Source organism: Hyaena hyaena, unplaced genomic scaffold, assembly GCF_003009895.1.
Source record: "Hyaena hyaena isolate Hyena2069 unplaced genomic scaffold, ASM300989v1 scaffold_401, whole genome shotgun sequence".
Taxonomy (NCBI): Eukaryota; Metazoa; Chordata; class Mammalia; order Carnivora; family Hyaenidae; genus Hyaena; species Hyaena hyaena.
Genome location: NW_024081030.1, coordinates 1,395,125 through 1,417,538, shown reverse-complemented (window position 1 = coordinate 1,417,538; position 22,414 = coordinate 1,395,125).

Below are 22,414 nucleotides of genomic sequence, written 5' to 3'. Positions count from 1 at the left end.
AATGGTTTATACATCACAGCAATTTATTTCTCATAGTTCTGGAAGCTAGAGGTTCAAGATCAGGGTGTAGGCATAGTCAGGTTCTGGTGAGGCCGCTCTTCCAGGCTGCAGACTGCCGCTTTCTCAAGGTGTCCTCACACAGCAAAGAGCAGAGCAGAGAAAGTCAGCTCCCTTGTGACTCTTACAAGGGTACTGATCCCATTGTGGGGCTCCACCCACATGACCTCATCTAATTCTCATCACCACCCAAAGGCTTCACTTCCTAATAACATCACAGTAGTGGGGGGTGGAGGGAGGTAGAGCTTCAATATATGAATTTGGTGTGTGGGGTTGTGGGGACACAGACATGCTGTTCATAGCAGTTAGGAACTATACTAGGCTCTGGGAATTCATTACTGAACAGAAAGGAAAAAGTTGCTCCATCCGTTGGAGTTTACCTTCCATGAGGAAGATGCATGGCGAACGGCGAACAGAATGAGCAAGTAAAATACCTAGTGTGTGAGGGCTAGTGCATGGCATACACGGACAGAGATTAGTCTGGGACATGGTTCAAGTCTGAGATGTCTGTTAAACATGCAAGATGAGGGTAAACTGCAGGACACTTGGAAAAATGGTCTAGAGTTGAGGGAGAGGTGAAAGAAAACATTTCACTATGAAAAAGAGTCACAGGAGAAATCCTGGAATATTTATTTATTTATTTACATGAGAGAGAGAGAGAGAGAGAGAACTGGGGAGAGGGGCTGAGAGAGAGAGAGAATCCCAAGTGGAGGTGGAGGTGGGACTTGATCCCCACAACCCTAGGGTCATGATCTGAGCCAAAACCAAACGTCAGAGGCTCAAGAGACTGAGCCACCCAGGTGCCCCTAGGAGTATTTTTCTGTTAGTAGTTTAAGAGCTCCCAGTCAGCAAAGTCTGAGCCAGCTGGAAACCCTGGATGTAAGGGAAACAGAGAGTGCTGGGAGAAATAAAACACACTCGGTCCGGCTGGAGAATGGAACATTAGGAAAATGGGAAAGGAAGTCGTAGAGAAGTAACCAGAGAAAGGATCCAATGGGTCATACAGAGCTTGGTTTTGCTCCTGGGAGAAGAGGAAGGCCTTGAACCGGAGAGAGGTGGGAAGGTGATGACTGGCTGCCATGAAGTCTGAGTGAAGGGCGAGACTGGAGGTGGTGGCCACAGGGAGCCTGCTGCAAGAGCCCCATGGGAGAGGTCAGGAGAGGTCGGCAGCCTTGGCCAAGGCAGAGGCACAAGAGGAAGACAATGAGTTGTCTGCTTAGACTTGGTCGCTGAATACCAGGGCTTGGAGATTGATCGGAATTGAAGGCTGAGCAAGGGTGAGGAGGGAGTCAGGATACCCAGGTTTCTGGCGCAGGCACCTGGATGGGTGGCAGCACGCTCTTCAATATGGGGAGATTCAGGAAGGGAAATTAATTTGGGAAGACAAAAGTGAGATCAGTGTCATATAAATTGTGTTAGAGGTGACTAGGAAATCCAGGCAAAGAATTGTGTGTATAGATTGGAAACTCATGGGCAAAATTTGAAGTACAGGTATTCGGTATACACACACACACTCCAGAATGGATGGGGGTCACCCAGGGGTAGTACAGAGCATGCAGAGTGGAGAAGACAGACCTCCCCCATCCCAAGGAACCCTGCATTATCCACATACACTCTCTTAACGTATCTTCTTAGCAACCCAAAGAGTTCAGTGTTATCTTTTCTTTGCCAAATCTGCTTACATGTGACCCCTATATCTATTCCATGGGAACACCTACTGAGTGAAAGCATGCAAAGTTTGTGTACTGTTGTAAAGTCTTTCTTTAATGCTAGAATTAGGTAATATCCTATACAGGTTAAAATGAGAAACTCCCCCAGTTTTTACAATTTTTGAAGCAAGGGTATTTGAGCTGATACTACAGTTTAGATTGAAAGCCAGGGAAGTTACTGACATGGTAAACACCAGGTTATAGAATCCCAAAGGACATGGAGGTTTTGATACATGAAAATGGTCTTTTGGTCAATTAAGATAAAAAAAAAAAGAATAGGAAAATTTCCTCATGTTCCTTCTGGTAAACTAATCAGTCAGGAGACATGGTGATTCAACAAAGAGTTGTCCCACAAGAAGAAATATCACAAAATGCAAAGTATTTTATTATTATTTTTTAGTTCCTTTCTTGTAGGAGTTCCTGGTAGGAAAAGAAAATATTTCTATAGAATCTTAAGAAAGCCTTTCCATGTGGGCTGATCCCAAATACATAAAACAGAATAGAGGCTGTTGAAAGGAACTTTAAAAAATAATGGGTAAGTGTGTTTTTTTCTCTTGAAAAATTGTTACACTGTGTGACTTAAAAACATCTTAAATCCCCAAACAGAAACCCACTAAAAGGCAATAATTTCATTGTAGGATGCACCGAAAATAATATTTAACCCCGTGACTGCTCACCAAAGTGAGAAAGATTATATGCTAGAATGGTACACAGAACACGTTCTGTGGCCTGCGTAGCTGACTGCCACAGAGAGGCCTCCAGAGCTCTGTGCCTTCAGTGCCATTGTGTAAGTGTTCACATTCAGCTGAGCCATGAGATATGGCTCCTGCATTTATATAAAGTAGAAAAGAAAGCCATTTTCCAAGTTTGTTTCCACAGCAACAATATTCCACATTGTCTTCTTTCTGTATCTAAACACGGTTAAGCTTCAACTAGAAGGAGTGGACTCAAATCCTTGCAAAATAACCAGTTGAGACCGACTTCGGGTGTGAAGTCTCCAGTGGTCATAGTCATTCAACACGCAGTGATTACAAGCCTACCCTAGGGACCATGCTAGGATCCTGGAGATGGAAGGATGGAGAAGACCCAAGGCCTGACCTCTGGATCGTCAGATACTGGTGAGATAGAGAGCCAGGCAAAGGATAGTTGTAATGCACACATATTATCACATGTACTGCAATAGGGGCACATTTGAAGTATTAGGGGAGAATAACTAACACCCCGAAGAATTCATGGATATTTTACCTGGATCTCGAATAGCTGATGAACTTTGGCCAGAAGAGTAAGAGAGAGAGAGAACAATTAAGGCAACGAGAATTGTATGTGCAGATACACACACACATAGATGTATGGGAGCAATGTCACTGAGAAAAGCAATTTGGGATGGCTGGAAGAGATTCAGAGGTGAGAAGATGGGGAGCATGATAAGGGGCTGGGAAAGTGGCTGGGCTGCCTGGGAAGGACCCTATGTGCCTTACTAAAGTGATGTAGATGATGAGGATTCACCAAACTACCAAAGTGGAGGCATGATCTTCATTGGGAGAATAGTCAGATGGGCTGCAGAATAAACAATGGGAATAACTGAAAGATCTGGGAGGAAAGGGACAGAAGTAGAGAGATGCAGCTAAGATCCCCTCATTTATCTGGAGATTGGGGAATTTACCAAGATGTAAAAACATATGTGTGGGCTTTGGCTGCTAACAGATCACTCTGCAAAAGTTAACCTCTTCTCCCTTCCCTCCCAGTCTTATTTAACCCCAGAGTGGCCAGATGAGCTGAAGCTAATCCTTTGCTGGGGTTTTGCAGGTGAAGAATCTAGGCATGACAAGAAAGGTCACCAGCCCAAGATTCTAATACTAGTAAGTGGCAGGACTGGAATTTGGACCCAGGCCCTTGGACTACAGAGGTTGGGGTATGATTACCACATTATGCCACTTCTAACTGTGTGGGAGGTTTGTTGTTGGAATTAAATGAGAGAATTTAATAAAAATGTCTCTGGCTGAGATGATGATATAGTTAACCCTTTGATTGATTCCTTACTCCTCTCCCAATATCTGGCCTCTCGGTTTGTGACCTTAACCTGGTCACTCCCCATTGTTCATGGTCTCACATAGGCCCTTGAATTCTGTCCTTACCCTCATCCCATGGCTAGAATTACTTCCTGTAGTCTTTAGATTTTCTTTCTTCTTCTTCTTTTTTTTTTTTTTTTGTAGTCTTTAGATTTTCTAACCCCAGCCCAAACAAATGCTCTTCCAGTCCTTTTCATGAAACACACCTCCTTCTGGCACTTCGTGAAATATCTTTATACAGCCCCTGGTACTGTTTCCCCACCAAGTAAGTACCAAAAGTGGGAAGGAAACCACAAAACTTTTCTAGACCAGAGGTCTTGCTTGTTATAGAGACATCGATTGATGTTGCTAAGATGCCACTCTATCTAAAACTGCCTCACCCCAAGTTCTGCAACTTGGCCCAGGAAGGTCCAGACGAGTGGTTGGCCGGTGACCAACTCAATTCTCTTTCTTTCTCTCTCTCTCTCTTTTTTTTTCAATGTATATTTACTTACTTTGAGAGAGAAAGGAAGCAGTTGTGGGGGGAACAGAGAGAGAGGGAGAGAGAATCCCAAGCAGGCTCCACACTGTCGGCGTAGAGCCCGATGCGGGGCTCAATTTCACAAAACTTGAGATCATGACCTGAGCCAAAATCAAGAGTCAGATGCTTAATCAATGGAGCCACCCAGGCACCCCCTCCCCGCTTCTCTCTTGAACTTAAAGAAGGAGACTCAGACTTAGATTTTAAGACATGAAATTCTGGTGAGGCAGAAGCTTGGGCTCTCTGCTCATGGACCCGTGAGAGCTGGACCACACAGGGAACAGCTAAGGGACTGTGCAGTCCTTAACCTTAGATCCTGCCTTTCATTTATACTCTCCCTCTGGCTCTACTTTCTGCTCTTGGGATCTAGGAGATTCCCCCTGTCTGCTTCCAATAAGCTCTCTTTTTGGGTTTGTGTCGTTCTGAATGGGTTTCTATTTCTTTCCATAAAATATTCCCTGGCTCTCTCTACAACCATGGACAGTGTTCTCATGTGTGAATTTTACATGTGCTCAATTGTAAACCCCATCAGAGCCAGATTTTTTTTTTTAAATGTTAGGGGGAGTGATCAAATTCATACTAAGGTTCAGTACTGAAAGTATATTCCTTTGCTCATAGCTTGTTATGATGTAAAACAGGATGTTTCTGTTGCCTTTTAGATTTTTTTTTTAAACTTCCAGGTAGTTCATACCAAAGATCTCTACAGAACATTTCTCCACTTCTAGTTGACTTACAATATTTGACCAGACTTAGTCTAATCGTATTGCTGAGTATGAGTACTCACTATAATGACTGATTTTATAAGTGCTGAGAGTAATGATACTGGAAAACATACATGCAGAGTAGGGACCGCCAATATATTTTAGGATTCAGATAACATATCTGTTTATGATTGTCCTAAGTCTGCACATGCACATGAACCGCCCCCCTGACATACCCACATAGCAGGAATTTACAGCACAAAAAGCAGTACCTGACTTTTGAAAATATGTCCTTTTTGATTTTGACAGTGAGCTATACCAGGTGGTCAATTTGAATGACCATTAATCAGTGCAATGGGGTGTCAAAGGAGTCAGGAATCATTAGAAGAGTATTGTCTCTGAAAGGGTTTGCAATTTTCTAAATTTATTTTTATCTAAGGAGACTCATGAGGCTCCATGGTGGCATATGTGTCCTATTTATTCCATCAGAACCAAGCTGGTCGAGCACAGAGACACCAATGAGGGACAAGCTAAATCGGGCTGGAGACAGCTGCATTCTTGGGTCACGGCTGATCGCGGCAAAGGGTCAGAGCAAAGACATCATCTCATCCGAAGGGTGTGTGTGAGGTAGGGGTACCTGAGCAAGGTGAAAACCCTGAAATATGCCAGGTCTCTGGAGATTGGCATCACCGGGGACAATTCTGTCTTGGGCAGGCTGGCCAGGTGCCAAAAAGGTGCCAGGCTTGGCACTGAGATAGACCTATATCTTCAACAAGGGATGGCTTTCTATCAAGGAAAAATACCCAGTTTTAAAGGGACAGAGCTTAGCTAGTCCTCGGGTATCTGAACATTGCTATTAAACTGTAAAACTGTCATAAGAGGAAGCATGAAGATTAATAGATAATATTCTTTAGCACTTTAATTTTGTAGAATTCAAAATATAATAAAATGAATTCTCTGGCCTCTTGCCAAAGCAGATATAAATAAGTAGCTATCGAGGTTCTAATTTCCTGAGAATTTTAATAAAGAGAAATATTTATGGTTTGAAATCACCTCCAAAATTATGCAGCAAAGAATAGATAGTTTATGACTTGGGAGAACAAAAAGAAACTTGCAAATACTTGATGTTGGCAGATCAATTAAGTGGTAATACATGCTACATTATAATTTTAATCACCATGAAATTAAAATATGGTAATGAGTGTTAACATGACTTTATCCTTTCAAACTATGATTTAATTTATGGAACTTTTCTTGACTACTTCCTTATTTCCATGGTTATTTTTCTTACTCTGTGTGCTACTTTAGATTACACACTTTCCAATGCATATTATTCAAGACAGCCACCAATTAAATGAGTGCTTCATCCCTTATCAATTAAGGATCTTGTAGCCTATTCCTGCTCATTTTAATCTAGTTCTTTCTGCTTCCCTGCATAAAATATATGGAAAATTAAAGTAACCCTTTTTTCTCTCTTTTTAATGTTTATTAATTTATTTTTGAGAGAGAGTGGAGGATGGGCAGAGAGAGAGCAAGAACGAGAGAATCCCAAGCAAGCTCCGCATGGTCAGTACAATCCATCTTACAAACCATGAGATCATGACCTGAGCTGAAATTAAGAGTCTGGTGCTTAACCAACTGAGCCACCCAGATGCCCTAAAGCAACTCTTTTTTGAAGGTCTCTTTCTGGTTTTCAAATTGTTTATTTTTTTTGTGTGTGTGATACAAAGACAACCCAAGTGTCAGCTTGTCTTCTGCAAGGACAGCTTTCCTCTAACCTATTTGGGAACAAGGAAAGGAATCTGTTCTTGGCATCCACGTGGCAGCTATTTGGGTCTGGGGCACACCCCCTGCATCTCCCATCTCTGCTGGAGCTCTGGGCGCTCTGCCTCCTCTGTTAGGGCTCCACCACCCCACACTGGCCTCATGGATGGATCATGTTGGAAAGACTATATTTCCCTTTACTACTCAGATCTTCAATTCCCAGCACCTCCCTGTTGAAGCTCCATGCTGGGATGTCCAAAAGTGATCTCAGTAAAGGAGAAGGAAGTGTTTAATATAATAGCACACCAAATGTGACTCAGATGGTCAGTGGGAAAAGAACAACAGGAAAAGGAAAACTCTTCCCGGAGGATCCCACTATGTCTCCCCAAGGTATCAGTTTACTCCCAGCACCCCTCTTCGTCCCCCCAGATGACCCTTCTTCTATAGCTCCCTACATGTAAATGCACATCTGTCCTCTACACTGTGGGAAATCCCACTCTCCACCTGTCGCTGTTGGTCTAACTCTAGAATCCATTTGTTCTTCCCCATCAGGCAATCCCAGGGTCACTATAATCCCATTTCCCAAAGACATTTAAAAAAATACGATCTGCTCATCCAAATCATCATGAAGGTCGGGGAGTTGGCTCAGAGTAGGGTACTGAAGCAAGGCGGTCTTAGGTAGGTGCCTGAGCCAAAACCAACATAACTTCCTGTCCTTCGTTGTCTTCAAGGGCAGCTTTCCTCTAACATATTTGGGGACAAGGAAGAAGTTTGTTCTTGGCATCCATGTCCCAACACCCCTGGGACCAGGCACACCTCCCTGTGCCTGTGATAAACCATGCTCAGATGAAGCAAATGTGACTTAGTTGCTGGCTCCAGGAAACACCAACTCTTGCAAAGTGAGGCTGTGAACCAGCTAAACAGTTATCGGAGCTAAGGACGTACTTATCAAAACTCAACTCAAAATCCTAAACTCCCTGTACTCGCCAATCTAAAGCTGGTATGCCATAGACTCTATCCAATCCCAACTCTTTCCTTGTCTTGCAAGATTTGCTTTCAGCCACTGCCCAGGCCCCTGTTTCATATTTTCTTGGCTCTCTGTCAGCATCTGGTTTACCTGTCCAGCCTGGTCTCCATCACCCCCAACACTGCACTTTCTTCCAGAATCCTGAAGAAGTTGTCGCCACCCCTAATATCTGCCTTCACACCGGGATGTTTCATACCTCCATGGCTTTGTTCACTGTTTTAAGTCCCCTCCCCGGTGCCCTCTTGTTGCTTTGAATAAATTCTCCTCCACTTTTGTTGGTCTGAGACCCCTTTTAGGGAAGCCTGCCTTGAACCTCATGCCACACGAGGTGGCCATCCTTTTCTCTGGTCAGAGCCCTTTGTACCCTTATAACATCACCTCAGAATGGTCATCTGTATGTCCTGCCCTCTCAGCAGAACTCCGTGAGAACAAAAACTGTCTTACTGAGCTCTGGGTGCCCTGTACCCACCCACCCCCAAATTGTAGTTATTCAGGGATGCACAGCTGGGGGTGTTGAGCTAAACTTGACTGAGCTGGACTTTGCCACCAGAGCAGTGGTGAAATATTTCTTGCTTTATTGTTTGTCTTTCATTTAGGTTGTGTGAGTTTTTGTTACAGAGCAGGTTTTAATTTTTATGGAGTTAAATCTATTGATCTCTGTGTGATTTCTCCTACTGATTTTGAGCTTAAAAAGTGATAAGCTGATTTTTAAGAGACTCTTCCTGACTTGGCTGAGAAATTCTGTAATATCTTCCTGTTCATGGGAAATAGGAACGCAGTATAAGGCAGAGGAGAAAAGGAGATGTCTTCTCCATCTATTCTCAGAAGTTCAGAGCTCTTTTCTTTTTCTTCTCTGTGAGGGATGGTGCATGGGTTAAAAGGCACAATTTATATTTTGTATCTTGGCTTTTCTAATTTTCATCAGTACAGGGGACAGCTGTCTTCAATTTAAGCAATCCCATTTGTCTATAGACCTCAAAAGGCAGCCTATCCTTAAATGCTTTCAAGTGACAGAAAAACAACATTTGCTGTTTTACTCTTTTCTCACCTTATTTTCTAAATAAGTATTAATCCACCACAGCAATTTACTTAGCAGGCTGTGCTCGCCCAGCCTCATGCTTTGCTATTGGCTTTTCTCCATCTGAAATGTTGGCTCATCCTCCCAGGACCAGCTGAAATGTTACAGCCTTGATAAGCCCTTTCTCTGATGAGCTCCTTCTCCTCAACCTGCTTCCCCCTTGTGGCTACGCACTTGTATATAACTCTATCAAAACGTAAGCAACACAAGGCCACAACCGATGTCTCATGCATTCCTTTATGCATTTTCTGTTTAAATATTGGCAAAATGTAGCAGGTTCTCTGTGAGGGACAGGAGAGAGTAGTAGGCCAGATGGGCCCCGGCTCTATTCTCATGGAACTTGCATTCTAGGAGGGGAGACAGCCAGCCATTTAACAACTAGTTCCATATTTGATTGCAAGCTTAGAAAGTGCTACAGAGGAAGAGTGTAGGAAGATAAGTGAACAGAGGAATGAATGAAGGGGAGGTCAAGGGAAGCTTGTCTGGGAAGCGATGCCTTAAGTTGACATCTGAAGACTGGTAGGTGTTAGCTAGGTAGTGTGGGAAGTTGGCGGGGGGGGGGGGGGGGGGGGGGGGGGGGGGGGGGGGGGGGGGGCTGAGCACATAGGGGAAGGGAATAGCATATGCAAAGTTTCTGAATCATTTATCACCACAGGGAAGCCTAAGGTGACCACTTGCCTACAGAAGGTATGCAACACATGTGTATTATGTAAAGAAAATGGCAATGTATATTAAATGAAATGAAATTATTGAGCACAACAATTCTTTCCAATGGTCTACGATGTTCAACTCCTCCAAGTGGAAGCACCAAGAATAAAATTAAGAACTGGCAATTTAATGAGAGACAGAATATGATAGTGACTAAGAACAGGGCTCTGTTGTCAGACAGAGTCTCAGTTTTATTATTTATGCTAGCTGTGCAACCTGGGGTAAGCTACCTAGCTTCTCTGTGCCTTACTTTCTGCATCTGCAAAACAGGATGATGATGATAAATGGTGCCTACCTCATACGGTAGCTACAGGGATTAGATGATATAAGACATGTAAGGATCTGAGAACATGCACTAAAGATCAACGTTTATCATTTAGTGAAACCAACACATACTTAGAAAGTCTTCTCAAGATCACCATCTAAATAAGTCTTTACTTGAGTTTGAATTAATAGTGCTAACAGTTACCTAGAAAAGGTAAAGTGTAATTTTTCTTTTTTGCCTCTGCCGAAGGAATTTCCCGGGTGAGTATGTGTATATATAGCACCACTGGTGAAAAGTAGAGCAAAGAACAGGATTTCCGAGTGATAAGATTATATTTTGGTCTCAGTCATAATTACACACCTTCATAGCTACTCTCATGGATTGCAAGCCTCATTTCTCCTCTGTTTTTACTTTTAAATACCTGCAGGTTTTGGAATCCTGTTGGCAATCTTCTACAACTTTTCAAACTGGGGCAGCTTAATTAGAATCCTGACTTCGCTCCTTTCCATCAGCAATTTGCTTAAGTTTTGAAAAACATCATTAAAACAAAGGATGCAGTGAGTATGCCAGAACATCGAGCTTTTATTTATTTCCGAGACAAGATCGTGAGGAGGGAAGTGACTTGCAAATGATTAATAGACTTGGTATTTAAGCTTTCCAGCCTTGATTTCCAGCCTTGGAGCTTGCATTTAATTTTGAGAAAGACCAGCCTGTTGGTGCAGCTTGCATTTCTGTATTGGATTGACCAGCCCACTAGCCATTAGTCCTGCCTAGCGGAGCTAGACAGGAGGTAAAATTAAAAAGAAACATTTGAAGGGCAACCGGACTAGAATAGAAGAATAACCATGAATTAATTTTTTCCCACTTCATCTTGAACCATGACAGGCAGTTGGTCTTTTCATCCCCCTGGGTCAGCCTTGGCAAGGATGTATGCTGTGCAGGTGGCCAAGGCTGCCTGAGTCAGTGTGAGGGCAGAGCAGGAAATCTGGGAAGATTGCAAACTCGCTGGTGTTGAGCTTCTGATTTGGAGACATGTCACTTTATTGACTTTTTTTCTTTTTCTTTTTTGTAATAGCTTTTTTATCAAGATAGAGTTTACATATTCTATATTTCACCCATTTGAAGTGTACATTTCGATGGCTCTGTCTATTCAGAGAGTTGTGCAACCATCATCACAATGAATTTTAGAACATTTTTATTACCCTCAAAAGAAACCCCACACCCCTTAGTTATCACTCTCCCAGATACCCTCATCCACCTGTTCACTTTACGTCTCTATAGATTTGCCTTTTCTGGACATTTCATATAAATGCAATTTTATAGTATGTGGTCTTTCATGACTGGTTCCTTCACCTTGCATGATGTTTTCAAGGTTCATTTGTGTGGTAGCATTCATTAGCATGTCATTCCCTTTTTATGGCTGAATAATATTCCATTTTGTGGCTATACCACCTGCTGTTTAACCATTCATCCATTGATATGGATGGCTGGGTTGTGTCCACCTTTTGGCTATTATGAAGAATGCTGTAATAACAATCATGCACGAGTTCTTGTGTGGACATGTGTTTTCATTTCTCATGAGGACGTATCCAGGAGTCAAATGGCGGATCAAATTATCTTGCTGTTTAAACTCAAAAACAAACCTTACACCAGGTTAAACAAAATGACAGCATTTTGTAAGTAATAGAGCACTTATTCACAGCTGGTTTCTAGAATATTTAATCTCCTAATTTATCCCAATAACGTGGAATCAGTTTCTATTACGTGCTTTGGGCTGTGCTGTGCACTGGAGATAAAGATTCAAAGGAGACTAAGATGAGGTCCCTAATTTAGGTCTTATTGTTTATAAAAATAACTAACTTACGCTGGATCTTTACTTTGTTGCCAAGCATGATCCTAAGTGTTCTATCTGTATTAAATCCTTGACTACCGCCACCACTTATGAGGTAGGTACTATTATTACCCTCATTTCACACAGAACTTGAGTAACCTGCCCAAGGTCATGCAGGTGCTAAGTGGGTGGTCCGTATCAACGTATCACTCTCTCAGGCTGTTTCTCTGGCAACAATAACGAGCAAGACCTAAGTGTCATGTGAAGTTAGACATCCTAGGTTTGAATGGTACCTCCTCCACTTACAATGTGACCTTGGGCAAAAGAATCACACTTTTTAAGCCTCAAATGCCTAGTCTGTAAAGAGAGCCTAATCCAATGATCTACTTCACAGAGTTGCTGTTAAGTGAAACAAACATATACCAGGTGTTTGACATGCAGTTACTGTTCAATAAATATTAGCGCTTGTTAGTATTCGTAATAAACTCTATAAGCGAAACATTATAAGGGCAGGTGATATATAAGGACTGGCAAATGTTGCAATTTGTCTCTGCAAGGAAGGAAAAAAGTCAGTTTAGACTGCAGAGAAGCTAAGCTGTTTGCCTCCTTTTACCTGAATTCTGTCCCTGGATATGAACAATTGAAGTCTTGAAAGCTGGCCTCAGCTTCTCTCTTCTCCCTTCCATCTCCATATGCTGCTGGAGAGCCTAATGCAGGGTAGCTATTTGTATTCTCTAAGTGTGTCTTGTCTCCTCAAGAAAGGGGCCCATCCAGACTTGTTTTCGGGTGGGTTTGGAACCTTATACCCAGGAGATGGAGGCAACATGGAAAGAATCAACCCAGACATCCATGGAAGTGTCAGCCAGGCAAGATCCATTCTCTGTAGGCTCCTGCCAGGGGGAAAAAAAGGCTATATGCCATTATGCAAGGGAAGATCTCATAGAAATGTGTGATGCATTTAAACAGAACTGCATTCTATCCTCAGTAACTTGGGGGAGTTGCTGTTGCATTGGGATCAGGCTGACATGGGATTGGGGAGGCTCAGGGTGTGGTGTGACTTGTCACACTAAGTACACTTGTCTCCCACGGCAACGGGTTACTGGGCAGCAGGAGACAGCAGGGCTGGGAAAAGCATTCAGGGGAATGGTCAACAGGGAGCCCTTCTTTGCATATTTATCCGGCCCCAGATTTGGCTGATGGTTTCAGAATGTGTTAAGTGGCCATCAGCATTCCCTGCTGTTCTTGAACACAAGGTTGCTCCGGAGGGAAGAAGAATCAAGATACTGGTACTTGTTATAGGAAAGTCAGGCATCCAGGGAGCCTGGCCATGGAGAAGGAAAAGTCCAAAATGTGTATGAATTTATGGATACAAACATACAAACACACACTACACTGACTCTCCTAAGGATCCCTCACACTCACATTGTTGATGCTTAATAAATATTTATCCCCTCTCTCCTCACTGCCTCTAAAGAACCTCTCTTAGAGATCTATATTGTATCATAAATACTTGCTTACATCGGTCTCTGCCCATTAGATTGTGGAATGTGGAGGGGAACAGAGACTATGTGTTCTTCTCTTAGTATTCCCATGACCTAGCACAGAATCCAGACCATAGTATGTGCCCCCCACCAAAAAAAAAGAAAAGAAATTCTAACTGAATAGCATGTTAGAGGTGTATATAACCTTATGGCTGGAATTCTATTTAATTACATTACCACATCAAGCCCGTGTGGGTGGTTTTATTGTTCCTATTTTACCAGATGAGGAAACTGAGGTTCAAAAAGGTTAAGTAACATACCAAGGTCATATGGTTGGTGGAGTTGGAATTGAATTTCAAGCCGAGCATCTGATGGGTGATTAAGACTCACATAAAAATCAATCAACCTATTATCACATTAAGACACTAACTAGGATGACTGAAAGAAAATGCCTGAAGCTTCCAGGAAATTCAATATCATCAAAGAGCTTACATTAATTGCCTTCAGACCTCTGGCACTGAGCTAAGTGCTCTAAGAGATAATCCACACAGGTGGCATGGCTCTCCAGTGGATTTTTTTTTAAATAAAAAACTATACATAGAACATAATTATGTATAACAGGAAGATTAGCACCACCATGAACTTGAGCCAATCTGAATAGGGACCAGATGGATGAGAGGTCCCTGAGAACAGGGACTGGGTCTTTTTAGTCACTGAGGTCCCAGTGCCTTGCACAAGCTGGGCACAAACTTGACACTCATTAAGTACTGCTGAGATGGATTCCATTTGAAGTAAAAAGACTCCAGCTATTGGGTCTAAAATACAAAATGTTCATTGGTAGGATCAGAGTCGAAGTGAAGGCATCTCTCCCAGTTGGCCTTCCCACTTCTGCACCGGGTCGCCCCTGTTGGACTTGCAGGGTGTTCACTTCACTGGGCTTGAAATGAAAGCGACACAAATGTCATCTTAAGTGGAATGTTCTCAAGATTAGCACCGCAGCTCTGGCCACAGGCATAGATGGGGGAAGCCAAGGACCAGAGGAGTGAAAGAGTAGCTCATCACAGCATTAAGACCATGTCTTCTCTACTCTGGGGGCAGACGAGGGGTGTAGAGAAAGCACCAGAGAGGTGAGCAGAAGATAGGCTTGGAGGTAGCAGAGCCTGGGGGGCAACTTAGAGTCCAAGGAACAGCACTGGGAGGCTGACACCGAGCCCCGGAATGTGGGGCTGCCACTGGGCCAAGCACTCCTGCATATGGGATTGGTTGGAGGTGCAAGGTGGGAACAGAGCATGCTGGAAGGGAGCCTGGGTACCCAGCTGTGCCCTGGAGGATTGGTAGAGAGGTCAGGAGGTGGGCTAGGAGAGGCATGCACATTCTATAAGGTGTACCATGTGCTTGGTGTGGGCCCTGGGGTGGGGGGGAGGTGTGCTAGGGAATATGGGAGAGCACTGTGGGAATAGCGGCGAGCGTAAGAGTTCACAGTGTAAAGAGGAAGCCAATAGTAATTTTCGGTGACAAGTGGGAAAAATAAAGATGGAATAAAATATTACAATAATTTTCAAAGGGCGGATGAAGAAGGTTACTGAAAGCTAGTGTGTGCTAGTATGTGGAGAGATTTGGGTTCAAATTTGAACTCTGTCACTGACAAGGCGGCATAAGTCACATAGCTCTCTAGCTAAGCTTCTGTAAAATGGGTAGAACACCTCATGTTGCTTCATCTATAAAATGGGGTAGGGCACCTACCCCACAAGGTTTTGTCAGGATTCAAGTGAAATACATGCAAAGTGCTTAACACATGGCCTGGCATAGTAACACTCACGGAATATTCGTTGTTCAGCTCCCACTTGTCAAGCACTGTGCCAAGGGCTTTTGTCTTTGCTCTTTAATTTTTCTACACTTTCTGTTAGCCAGTGACTTTTATCTTGACTTAAAAAATGAGAAAATTAAATCTCAAGGTATTTAACTAACATAGGTAGTACACAGCAAATCTAGGACTCATTCCCAGGCACGTCTAGTTTCATACACTCTACTCCATTCACTACCCTGCTGCTTTGTTATTATAAATATATTAATGCATACCTGTGGAAACTGCCTAGGTTAGTGCTTGGATAAAGTAATAAGAATTATAAGTATACTATTATATTATATGTTGCTAAATATTTATAATTATTATATTTATGGCAATTGTTATGCATTTTGATTATTATATTTATAACAGTTATTATACATTTTAAATTATATTTATAGCAATTATTATGTATTTATAATAATTATCGTAATGGTTAGCCAGGCACTAAAGTAGGTAATTTTCATACATTGGGTCATTTCATCTTTTTTTTTAAAGCTTATTTATTTACTTTGAGAGAGAGACAGAGAGAGAGAGAGGGAGAGAGCAAGTGGGGAAGAGGCCAAGAGAGGGAAAGAGAGAGAAAGAGAGCAAGAGAATCCCTAGCAGGTTCTATACCATCAACACAGAGACCGATGTGGGGCTCAAACTCAGGAACAGTGAGATCATGACCTGAGCTGAAATCTAGAGTCAGACACTTAACCAACTGAGCCACCCAGGCCACCCTGAGCTCATTTAATCTTTAAAATAATCCTAGGGGCGCCTGGGTGGCTCAGTCAAAATCCTTTCTGGATTTTTCCTTTTTCCTATTTCTCACCCTCTTTTTCTTTCTTCTCGTTGTTGTCCCAGGAGTACTTCTCCCCCATTTCCATAATCAGGTTCTAAAGTCACCCAAACCTCTAGAAGGGGCCACAGATCTGAAAAAACAGCACTTAACCTGACTAATAAGCAATGAAAAGAAAATGAAAATGGCATTAACGCAGGCAAAAAATGGCAGATGAGAAACCCCAAGTCCACGGGGAAACAGGTCCCATTTCCTGTGACAGTGTGAACTTGGCAGCCCTTTTGGCAGCAATTCATGTTAGATAGTAAAAGGCACAAAAGGGCAATTTCATTTAGCAGCCATTGACTCACTTAACGTACAGCAATACAGCGGCTTGGGAATTTATTATAACACCATGAAGGAAATTACTTTCTTCTCATGGGAATTGGACTTAAGAAGGGGTTGAGTGTTACTATTTACTTTTCCCCCAACCATCTTTCATTTGGGGGACTCCCCTGGGGCCAACTGGGAAAGGCCAGCTTCAGGGTTATGTTCATTACCCCAGCCCCCAGTATACTGTGTCTACAGAGGGAACCCAGGGGAAGCCACTGGCTCATTTATCCAACACGGATGCCACTTATGTGAAAGGTAGTCTCTTCCTGATATGGCCAGGCAGCATAAGAACTCCAGCTTCCTTTTTTTTTTTTTGAGCTATAATTTTTTTATTATTTTTTCAACTTTATTGAGATATAATTGACAGATAACATTGTGTAAGGTGAAGGTGTACCACATGTTGGTTTGAAACACTTAGATATTGCAAAATGATTACCACTAGCTTCCTTGTTAAAGGACTTTGGAGCTCTCCCAGAGAGAGAGGAGTCTGACTTTGTCACAATGATTCACACCCCATCATTGCTTCGTGCTGACCTGCTGTCTGCTTGTCATTTCTGCCTCAGGAATACTGGTCTCTCCCTAACAACCTTACTCCATTCGGAGGGTCACTACCGTAGGGAGAGACCAACAGCACTGTGCCAACACTTAGACCCAAAGATCCTTTCATCATCCCAGCTGGATCCCACCACTTCCCAACAGCCTGGAGGTCCTGAGCAAATGAATCTGTGGTTGTGACCTTGCCCTAGAGCCTCCCCGGATCTGGTCAGCTCCATCCTGATGCCCTCCAGCATCAGGCAGCACACTTTTAAGTCTGCTTAGCATTAGCTCTGCCCGAGGCCAGGGCAGGGGACACTGAAGGTGTCAGAGGGCACAGGTGATGAGCATTCTTCTGCGCCTCCATTGCCTGCTATTGATTTTCTCCCACCCTTGCTCTTCCATTGCCCTATAAAGAAGCCAAAGTAGTAAAGCTGTCAGGACATTTTCTAAAAGAAAGATGTGCTAAATGGAAATGTTGTTAGTGCCTCTTCAACAAAGAGAGAGAGAGTGGCTTGGTGGGAGCCGCTGGCATTGCTGTGGGCTGCAAGTGGAGGTGGGTCTGGAGAGAGCCACACTATCAGGGGTGCAGCTGCTGATGTTCCTACAGTTGAGGGGAGCCTCACAGGCTAATCCTCTCCCCCCGTCCTGCCCCCCACCCACCCACCTGGGGGAAGAAACACAGCTGACACTGGAGCTGCTGAGCCGCTGATGTTTCCCAAGATGAGTCTGAGAATTGAAACGTCAGGGAGTCCCATAAATCAATGTAATTCAAAGTCTCTGTCCCTCCCTGGGTTGTATCCCCAGTCCAGAAAAGAAAGAAGGCTCAGAGAACTGGAGGTATTTATAACTTACAGAATCTGTGCATCATGAGAAACACCCTTGTCCAACCTGCATCAGTTGCAGGATATTTGCCATGACAGGCTGAGACCAACATTCATCTCTGCCATTGACTGGCTCTGTGATCTCAGCCAAGGTACATAAGCGTTCTGAGCCTCAGTTTCCTTGTCTTTCAAAATGGAGATGCTGATACCTACTTGCGGGGCTACTGGAAGCATGAACATCAAATCATATCAAAAAATCTGGTCTAATGTCTTGCACAAATATGTTCAATAAATGCTTCCTTTGGCTCTTTTTCTATCATTGGCCAGAGCCCTTAACCCAGTCTCTGCATGGCCTTTTATGTTTTGACAGGGTGTTACAGATCTATTCCAGGACTTGGTGTTTTCCTGGTTTAATAAAACCCCTCTACTGGCTGAAAAGGCGTTCTCGTACCAGAGTATAAGGCAGAATACCACATCGATTAAAGCAAGAAACTGACGTTATTAACAATGACGTCAGACTAGTGATATCATTTAGTTGCTCATTTGCACAACAACGCAGTGTTTATAAAAGTGCTTAGCGTGGTACATGGCCCAAGCATCAGTAAGTGTGTGGTAGGCAGAATTCTAGGATGGCCCCCAAGATTCCCTGATATGCACGTCCCATATAATTCCCTCCCCTGGAATGGGGGGGAGGGCTTCGGAATATGATGGATTTTACTCCAATAACTTATAAGGCAAAAGTAGAAGGATTTTGCCAATGTAATTAAGATCCCAAATTCATCAATTTTGAGGTAATCTTAAGGAACATTATCCTGGGTGGGCCTGCTCAAGTAAACGAAAATTCTTCCTGCTGGCTTTGAAGACACAATACACTGTGAGTCCAATAGCTGCTAGAAAATGAATTCTGCTAGCAACCACATGAACTTGGACAAGAACCCTGAGTCTTAGATAAGACCAAAGCCCTTAATTGCAGCCTGTGAGACCTTGAGCAGAGGATCCAGCTAAGCTGTGCTCAGACTCCTTACCCATGGAAACTGAGATAAGCAACATCGTAAACAGTAACATTTATGGTAATTTATTATGCAGCAATTGAAATCTAATACCAAATTGTAGAGATTTTTAAAAATTTCCATCAGTAGTGAAAAACTAGAACAGAATATTTCAGATGGGACTCTGCTTTCATGGCCCAGGAGAAGGACCATAAAGATCAAGACATTAATTTTTCAGGAAAATGACTGCTACCCAACATAATAAAACTCCATTTCTTCAATTCTAGTACCTTGTTCTCAGTAAACACCCACATGCAATCCAACAAGGTACATCCTAAGAGTGAGCATTTTAAAGGAGCACTCCTGGGGTACCTGGGTGGCTCAGTCAGTTAAGCGTCCAACTTCACCTCAGGTCACGATCTCACAGTTTGTGAGTTTGAGTCCCATGTCGGGCTCTGTGCTAATAGGTCAGAGCCTGGAGCCTGTTTCAGATTCTGTGTCCCCTGCTCTCTCTCTCTTCCCTCCCCCTGCTGGCATTCTGTGTATCTATGTCTCAAGAATAAATAAAGAGTAAAATAAATGTAAAGGAGCACTTCTGGGTAGAGGAAGTGAATGCTTGATTCTGGACCCCTGTAGTTGATGTCAACCTATATAAGGAGGTAAAATGAGGCACGCTCAAATGACCAGACATTGAGCTTTTTCTGGAAGAGCAGAGGGATTGCAATTCAGGAAATGCAAGCTGTAGGCAAGTCCTCTGAAAGTTTGGGGCAGGCTATATTTAAGGACCAAGAGTGCAAAAGTCCCTCCAGAGTCCAAGCAGTAAGTTCATTGGCTTGAGGATGGAGAGGGATTCTTGGTAGATGTTCATTGTCAGGAGATAAATCTTTGCCTTCTGTAAATTAGGCATTGAATGGAGATAAATCAGTCTCTCAGTTCTTAGTCCCATTCTTCTGGGGGACCATTTGTGAGATCCTCCATTCCCTATCCTCTAGTTCCATTTTAGATTGAAATCCTTTCACAATGGAAAGGAAGCAAATGTACTGGGGTAATATTCTGAAATATAAGCACATCGCCTCCTTCCATTCCCAAAAGTGGACCTTCCTCTTCTCAAATTAAAGCTTTCTAAGTTCCTTGTCTCAGGAGTGGAATGATCCCCAGAAAGGGAGAGAACAGAAACTTTTCTGTTCTTGCAAAAAGCCAGTCCTTGGGGGCAACAGGAGACCTCTGGGCTTGAACAGTAGATTAGGAGACAACCAGGTGAGTAAGAGCCAGGCTATAGTTACCTCCAACTAGAAGAGTCTCTGGGGTGGGGAAGTCACCAGGGAAGAGATAAAGGCATCAACATTGTCGATCTCTGAAGAAGAGGCTTGTTTATCCTTCAATCAGGCTTAGCTCAGGACAGATGCTCCAGAAAAGTTGGGGAATATGGAAAGATGAAAGACCCTTGTCTTGCTTCCTGTGTGGCACCCAAAGGCAGCATGACCTCATAAAAGAAATAACTATGTAGCATATGGAGAGAACCTTCAGCAGCCCCATGGAGATTCCCACAGCCTAGTGGAGCATAACAGTACAATAACGGAGTGTCCCACAGAGGGCAGAAAGTAGCTGAGAGGTAGTCAAACTTCAAGGAGACTCTATGGACCCTTGGTAGAAGGGCCAGAACATTCCACAAATGCCATGAATAGAGACAACCCAGGGAAGGTAATGTTTCCCCTACCCTGGAACTTGGATTGTACTTCAAGAAAGTAGAAGAAGGGAAGCAACTAAAAATTAAACTTAAATTTCTACCACCCAGCAAGAAGGGATGGGGTGGGGGGGAGTGCTTTCAATAAAATTTATACTGAGTTTAACCAAACTGAGTTTTGCAACAGATTTACAACCATTGAACAATTCCTCTACTTCTGGAGACCCAGGGAGAAACAAAGGATAGCTTTCCAAGAGGAAACTAGTAGATCCTGACAGAAATGGCCCCAGGGAATTATGCTCCCCTTACCCCCACCTCATTTTACACCCTTCCCAATTACTTCCTTGTAACCTGCTTACACTGATGGAACATTGGTGAACATGAGAAACTGAGGCTTGATCTCGCACATGGGTACTTGCCATATCTCTTGCTGCTTTGGGTCCCATCTACCAGGTATGAAGTCTAGGATAGCCTTCTGGAGATACATTGCCCAGCCAACAGCCAGCACCAACATGTGAGAGAAGCCATTTCAGATCATCCAGTTACAGAACATTGCCACCAAATGACTTTCGTTGCAATGGTCATCATACTAATCTGTTGACCCATAGAATCACAGGTAGTTAGAATGGTGGTTGGTGTAGATTGGTGTATTATGTGGTGGTTTGTTATGCAATGAAAAATCACCAATATAAGGGCACACAGGGGAAATATCCCAGTGAGACACGTGAAACTGAGTTCCAATCAGGATAGCTCAGTACAAAATGAATTAGCCAATGAACCAACTTAACTGCACGTTTTGAACCAGGAACCTAGATTTCATCTGATTTCCCACACTGGCTCTGTGAAGTGAGATTTATTATAGGTGAGATAACTCAGGCCAAAAGAGTTGTGTTAAAGGTTCTGGTTTTCCACTGAGTCCAATTTGTGTTCTAATAATGTACCTGTAACTCTTAAAACACACTGTAATACGTACCATGAGGGTGGAAACCTACGCCTGCCTGGATGGGACCCAAAATGCATAACAGCTGAGGCCTTTTTCTTTTCTTGTTCTCTGGAAGGCCCAGACCCAAACCTGCAGCCTACCTACCACAGGCTCTTTCTCACCCAGCAAACAAACAGATGAGTTAGAGGATAGAAAGAGGGAGGGAGAGAGAGAGCCTTGAGTAAGAGTTAAAAATCACCATGGAGCTCGGTGGTCTCACATGAGACAAAGGCATTCATTTTCCCTCTATTTGGACAGCTGAGACTGGCCCCCTTCTCACCCCAGCATGCAGGCTAGGGGACCCAGGCTGAATCCTAATGCCGCGCAGTAAGAAGGGGCTTCTCAGGAAAGATTTTCAACAGCAAATAGGTGAAGACTCTCCAGTGACCCAACGCTATCTTCCAAGAATACTTTAAAAAACTTCTGGCTGTCTTTTCTATCACTCTTGACTTTTCTTTTTTCCCCATCAGACTCACAGAGCTGAGTGGTATAAAAGCTGAATATGTACTGAGGAGGGAGGGGAGAAAAAGTGTCTGAAGAAATCATTGAATTCACAGGATTTTAGATTGAGAGATTCTCCTGGGTTTTGTAAACTATAAAAAGGAAGCAGATCTCTGTCAAGAGGCCCTTTCTCCAGAGCCACTCTAACCCACCCTATTTGCCCTTGGAAGATGCTATATAGCTTCTAAGGCATCCAGACCCCATGAGTTAGCACATGGTATCTCTCTAACTATTCTCCTTCTGGAAATGCTGCATTTCTTCTTTATCCTAAACTAAAAGAAGGGGTTTCCCATGCAGAATGTGATGGAGAATCCTAGCTCTCCAACTCACAGGGAATCCCCTTGGGCCTGAGCTCCCTTGTCTGTAAAACACAGATAATATTGCATGCCTTGCTGTGTAGTTGTGGGGGTGACGTGGAGTAATATGCCTAAGTGCCTGGCTTGATGTCTACACATCTTGTGTACTCCTGGCACTGGCACTCACAGTGGGCAATCTATGAACATAATAAATTCCTCTTTATATTTCTACATGTGTATTTATTGGAGTGGTGAATGGCCAGCAGGTTATTATTTTGATTTTGGTCCAAAAGGCAGGAGCTCTTTTTTATGTTTAGAGAAGACATAAACTCTTTGTTCTGCATTTCTAAAGAAAAATAAAACTAAAAACTAAAAACTAACTAACTAACTAA